The 5,868-nt window shown below is 43.2% G+C and overlaps 1 long non-coding RNA gene across 1 annotated transcript; it reads left to right on the top strand.

Moving 5' to 3' along the window:
* Positions 1 to 715: 715 nt before the first annotated feature.
* LOC115799972 (uncharacterized) lies at positions 716 to 4,726 on the top strand. The gene is made up of 3 exons (XR_004021628.1): positions 716 to 776; positions 2,893 to 3,066; positions 4,043 to 4,726. It is a non-coding gene; the product is annotated as an uncharacterized LOC115799972 (long non-coding RNA).
* Positions 4,727 to 5,868: the final 1,142 nt, after the last annotated feature.

Here is a 5,868-nt window from a genome sequence, read left to right as displayed (position 1 = left end):
ACAGACTCGGTCCAGTGTGTTACTTCCTCTGGTGAAACACTGTAACTGTACACATTTGGGGAGGACTGTCTTTAAATTCAGTGCTAGAAATTCATTTAAACTTCAGATCCTGATGACACAGTTTTGCTTCCACAGAAGAAGAAGAGATTTTATAAACTTGTACATTGTGAAGCTTCTTCAGCTCTGATTATGAAACACTGAATGATTTCAAACTTTGTCTAATATACTCCCATCAGAGTGGATGTTAGTGCGCTCGTGCTACGCTGTGACACAGTGTGACAGTCCACCCACATTTACCTGTGACACACCTGCACCTGCATTCATTCTGAGCAGATTTCAGCTCAACGCTTCCTGTTTGATGTTCAATCCATCAGACACGCCCTCTGCAGCTGTTTGTATGTACTGCTCCCTCACAAAGAAACTGCAGCAAATCAAATGTCATCAGCTTTATTTTCACTTTATATTTAGGAGCATTTCACACATTTATTCACAAAACTAAACTTTATTTCAACACAATGTGATGTTGTTAACAGTGGTACAATATTAATGATTTCAAGCTCAAACTTTGTCTAATAAACTCACATCTTTGACTCTTTATACAGATTGATGAGCTGTGGTTTGTCAGAGATCAGCTGTGATTATCTGGCAGCAGCTCTGAAGTCCAACCCCTCCCATCTGAGAGAGCTGGACCTGTGGGGAAACAAGCTGCAGGATTCAGGAGTGAAGCATCTGTGTGGTTTTCTGGAGAGTCCACGATGTGTTCTTGAAACTCTGAGGTCAGTCTCCATGTTTTAGTTGTGCTGAGATGAATCTGATGTGAAACACTAAACTGCAGACATAAGGCTGATATTATACTGATCCACACTGAGGATCTTCATGGTAAAGTCTGTGTTCTTCTTCTCTGCTTTAGTCCATTGACTGTAGCAGAACAATGTTGACATTTCAAAGCTTCAAAGAAGAAGAAAAATCCTCCACTGGATAATTCACTGTGAAACTCTCAAACACTTCATTCCACCTTAAAGTCTGTCTGACACTGAAATCCAAACCAAAATGGCCGTTTGCTTTACAGACAGCAGTCCAACACAAAACAGACACACAACATCCAAAACACAGTCCAACATCCAAATGTCCTCCACTGCCACCATGAATGATGGCAAAGAGAAGGAGGAACACTCTGACATTCAGGGTTAGAATGAGCTTCATAAAGCAGACTGTGAAGATCAAAGCTGCATTAGAGAGCTGACATTCATTAATTAGTGGACACAAGTGGACAGATATCATCTGAAGCACTTCAAAGGCTTTAAATCAGCACATTTCTCTGCATTCTTTCTTCTTTGGAACTTTATTGGTAACTTTGATGAAGGGAACAGCGTGGTCCACCTGAACAGGTGAGCAGTCCATCACAGAGAAGCACACACTCTCACATCCACACCTACAGCCAATTTAGAAGCACCAATGAACCTAAGCAGCATTTCATTGGACTGTGGGAGAACCTCCAAAGTCCACAGAAAGGCCCAGCTGACCAAGAAGCTCCAACCTAGAACCTTCTTGCTTTAAGGCCATAGTGCTAACCACTTTTCCCAATTTCAGGACAAATCCTGCATTTTCCTGTTCCTGCCTACAGGGCAGCTACACTAACACTTTCTCATCAAACACTGCCACCTAGTGGAGGAAGCTTCACTGCAGTCTGAACATTACAATTAGTTCCTCTAATAAAGACGTGGAGGTGGGGGGCCACAGGACCATCATCACTGAGGGCCATAGGAGACTGAGCCTTCGCCACTGGCACCACAATAGATTCTTTCCATATGCTGGAACTTCCTGTTGTTCCAAGGAGGACTAGAAAATGTCTGAACATCTCCCCCCACTCAGTTCCTCACACAACACTTCCATCATGTCCCTCCCAAAGCATCAGGACCAGGGCTTTTTCTCTCTGTGATCCCACTAAGAGATTTACACACAAACACCTGATCAGTGTGAAGCTTAGAGCCTACCACCCCTTTCCTAAAATCAGAAGCTCTTCATTGAAATCAATGAGATCAAAGCTGGAATCAAATGAGTCTGACTCTGCTGCTGATTCAGGATCAGATTTATCAGGAAAAAATGCCCTTGTGTCCTTGTTCTGCATCCCCACCATGGACTTCATTCCTTTCCAAGCCAGCCTTGAGTGTCCTTTATTCAGCTTATCCTCTGCTTTCCTTTTAGACCTGATTTTAGCTGCTTCATCTCTCTTTGAACAAGTTTCTGTGCCTCAATCTTTGGATTCTCTCCCTCAGAACAAGACAGCTTCTTCTGACTGAGAACATGTTTCAGTGATTTACTGATCCAGGGCTCGTTATTGGGGAAAATAGTTCCTGTTTTCACAGGAATCCCCATTTTTGAGCCAAAGAAATGGAAGTAGAAATAGATGATCTGAGTCAGAACATGAGCCTTTAAACAGTCCCAGTGGGTGCAGTCAGAGCAGTCCCTCAGTTCCAGTATAGAGTCTTTGGTCCAGACTGGAACAACTGTGTGCTCAGTTTGACCTCTCTTCAGTACTGAGGTCTGACAGAGCCAGAGGGGCCATCACATCAGATTTAGAAGCTCCCCTCATGGAGCCAGAACACATGTCCAATACTGAGTCTGTCTTGTTGGACCAACTGGAAGAAATGATTCAAGGACTTAGTCCTAGAACAGAGATTCAAATGTCCAAAATCAAAGTGGCTGCATCGGGCAGATAGTCTGAAAACTCTGCACAGTTTGGATTCCTGTTTGAAGCTGCATCCTGTTGGCTTCAGCTGTTTGGAGTTTTTCTAAACTTCTCCATTCTGAACCTTCTTCAGCTCTGATTATAACACACTGAATGATTTCACACTTTATCTAATAAACTCACATCTTTGATTCTTTACACAGATTGGTGAACTGTGGTTTGTCAGAGATCAGCTGTGATTATCTGGCAGCAGCTCTGAAGTCCAACCCCTCCCATCTGAGAGAGCTGGACCTGAGAGGAAACAACCTGCAGGATCCAGATGTGAAGCAGCTGTCTGATCTTAAGGAGAGTCCACACTGCAGACTGGAGACACAGGTGTAAGTAGAGGGTTGGAGTGAGTCCATGCTGCTCTCAGCAGTATTGTACTAAACACAGTTAGTATGAAAGCAAAGATCCAGTGTTTCCTGTAAAGCTGCAACCTTCTCAGTGGCTGCTTTCCTCAGTGAAGCTGTGAGAGGAGGATGGTGACAGGCTTCAGGATTGGACACAAACACTTCCTGTTTGGGCCTTTTTGCTCTAACAAACACTGGCTGACTCTGGGAGCTTTTAGCTCACCATAGTAACTGCTCCTGGAAAGCTCACATGCTCTGATGCAGCATCAGTTCATTGTCAGCAGCCAATCAGCTCTCTGAACAAAGCAGCATGCAGACATTTTCCCAACATGGACCAATGACTGCATTCATTTTCCAGTTTAAAGGAGTGAAGGCAACAGTCTGTAGGTTCATGTACATTGTATATAGTGTTATTATTAGTAGTATTAAGGTTAATCTTGTTTGTTGATTTTATATATATTCTTTTCTTAATAGTGTAAATTATTATATCTTTATTTATATTTATAATAACTGCGGCTGCTGTTATACCCAAATTTCCCCTCTGTGGGACAATAAAGACGGTTTCTTCTTCTTCTTCTTCTTCTTCTAGGTGATGAAGAACTTTGTGAGAGCAGATGTTTGGATGGAGTTCCTCCAGTTAACAGCTGGAACCATTACATGAGGGACTGAAACATCTCCTATGAATTGTTGGGGTTGTTGTTGGGGTTCCTAAAGAGCTCAGAGTGGACAGACCAAGGTTATTAGAGTTCATGAGACTCCAAACTAAAACTAGGAGGGAAAAACATTTGGATGAACTTCAATCCAAATCCAAAGTGAAACAACAATGAGTACTAGTACAGTCCCAGGACTGAAGGCCCTGCTGCTCTTTATACTGGATGTGCTGCATCACTGACTGACAGCTGATGAAGAGTCTCTGGAAACACTCATTTATCTCCTCTGCTCTTTCTTCTTCTCTCTGCAGGTGGAGGTAAACAGGACGGTGTGTGTGCTGAGAGAGGAGGAGCTGTGTCCTGATGATCCAGAGAGCTTGAAGCAGCAGCAGCTTGTGTGCAGAGACGCTCTGACTGGGCCATGTTACTGGGAGGTGGAGTGGAGAGGAGAGCTTCATCCAGCAGTGACTGACAGAGGAATGAGAAGAAGTGCAGATGACTGTCAGTGCTGCAGAGTGAACTGCTCTGAGAACAGCTCCACTGTCAGACACAATGTAGAGTCCACCATCATCCCTGTGTGTCCCTGTGGATCTGCCAGAGGATCATCAGTGGATGTGGATGCTCTGCTGCTGCTCTGTCCTTCTACACAGTCTCTGCAGAGTCTCTGTCTGACACTGGCTTCAGCTTTTCAGGCTTCATTCTGGATCACACTCAGGAGAACATCACCTGGAAAGGCCTCCAACAACATCTCCATCATAGACACAATGTTTTTAGGACTTACACATCAGGTTTTGGTGCTTGGAGATCAAATATGTGCCCATCTATAAGTTTCAGTGTTTTCCTTAAAGTAGTTTTTCATATATTAGCAGAACATTAATATTGATACCAACCATCTGTCTCACCTGCTTCATTTATATCGTCCATCAGGTCAGAATTGTTCAGCACATGAAAAAAGTGTGAAAATCTGCACACTGGTAGATTTCTGATTTCTGCTTTTTCACATAATAACAGGAAACATGTGATCTCAGCCCTGCTGGGGGGCAACTGGGGGGGGGGTGTATATGTCTGCAATCATTTAGATAATAAAGACATCTAGCGGTTCAGTGGGAGAACTGCAGCAGGTGGAGGTGTGTTTGTAGTTGGAGATGATCCTTGAATCATGTGACCTCAGTGGGCGGAGCCTACACTGCTTAATGTTTAATGTGGATACTAATGATCAATGTGCTGATTGAATCAAAGGAATGATTCAGACTGAATCTGTTCCTGCTTTTCTCTCATGTGGATCCTCCAGCTTCTGCCATCTTCCTCTCATTAGTCTCTCAGCACAGCAGCTTTCCACTTAAAGCTCACTTTTCCTGCTCCGACCGCTCCACATTATCCAGCTGCTGCTGCTTACCTGTAACAGGCCTTTAAAGGAGCCTCGGACACACCTGGAAACACAGATCAGCGATGTGAGACAAGATGAACAACAGCCGGGAGAACAGACCTGAGCTTCTCGTCTGTGACTGAAAGCTTTGAATCAGACTCATTTTAATGAAGTCTTTCTGGGTTAAACTGGGCAGAGATGCAGCTTTTCCCACTAATGTTAAAGGTCAGGATTAGTGGAGCTGAGCTGCAGCACTATGAAAGCCACAGTGAGCACACTTGATGTGATTAATGCTTTTGTCTTGTCGAATGAAGTGAGTCGAGGTTGAGATCTTGGTTATTCGATGGCCTGTGCCTGGCAGTATGTGGACAATCATATTCTGATTTATATGTAATGATAGAGTTGATTTATGGAATGTGACAAATAATCTGTATGATTTCTAAGTTGATGAGAAAAGTGTGTAACACAGAAATGATTTTTAAACACAACAAGTTAAGGAAATTGTGAAATCTTAGAGAATCACTGAGCAGGGTAAAATGAGGAACTGAAAGCTGTAGCCAGGGATGAGTAAGAACGAAGTGAAAAACATGTTTACAAGAAACTTTAGTCTGGAAAGTACCTAAAAACCCAAGGAGGAGGGGAGATGAAGTAATGGCTAAAGCCTAATACCGTAATTGGTAATCGGACAGTGGAGTGATAATTTGTCATGATGATGTTTTAAAACTAGGATGTGTCTTAGACTTAAAGTATAAAAGGCGATGCACAGAAGCA

This window comes from Archocentrus centrarchus, chromosome 20, assembly GCF_007364275.1.
Source record: "Archocentrus centrarchus isolate MPI-CPG fArcCen1 chromosome 20, fArcCen1, whole genome shotgun sequence".
NCBI lineage: Eukaryota > Metazoa > Chordata > Actinopteri > Cichliformes > Cichlidae > Archocentrus > Archocentrus centrarchus.
This window is presented reverse-complemented; position numbering and strand designations above follow the sequence as displayed.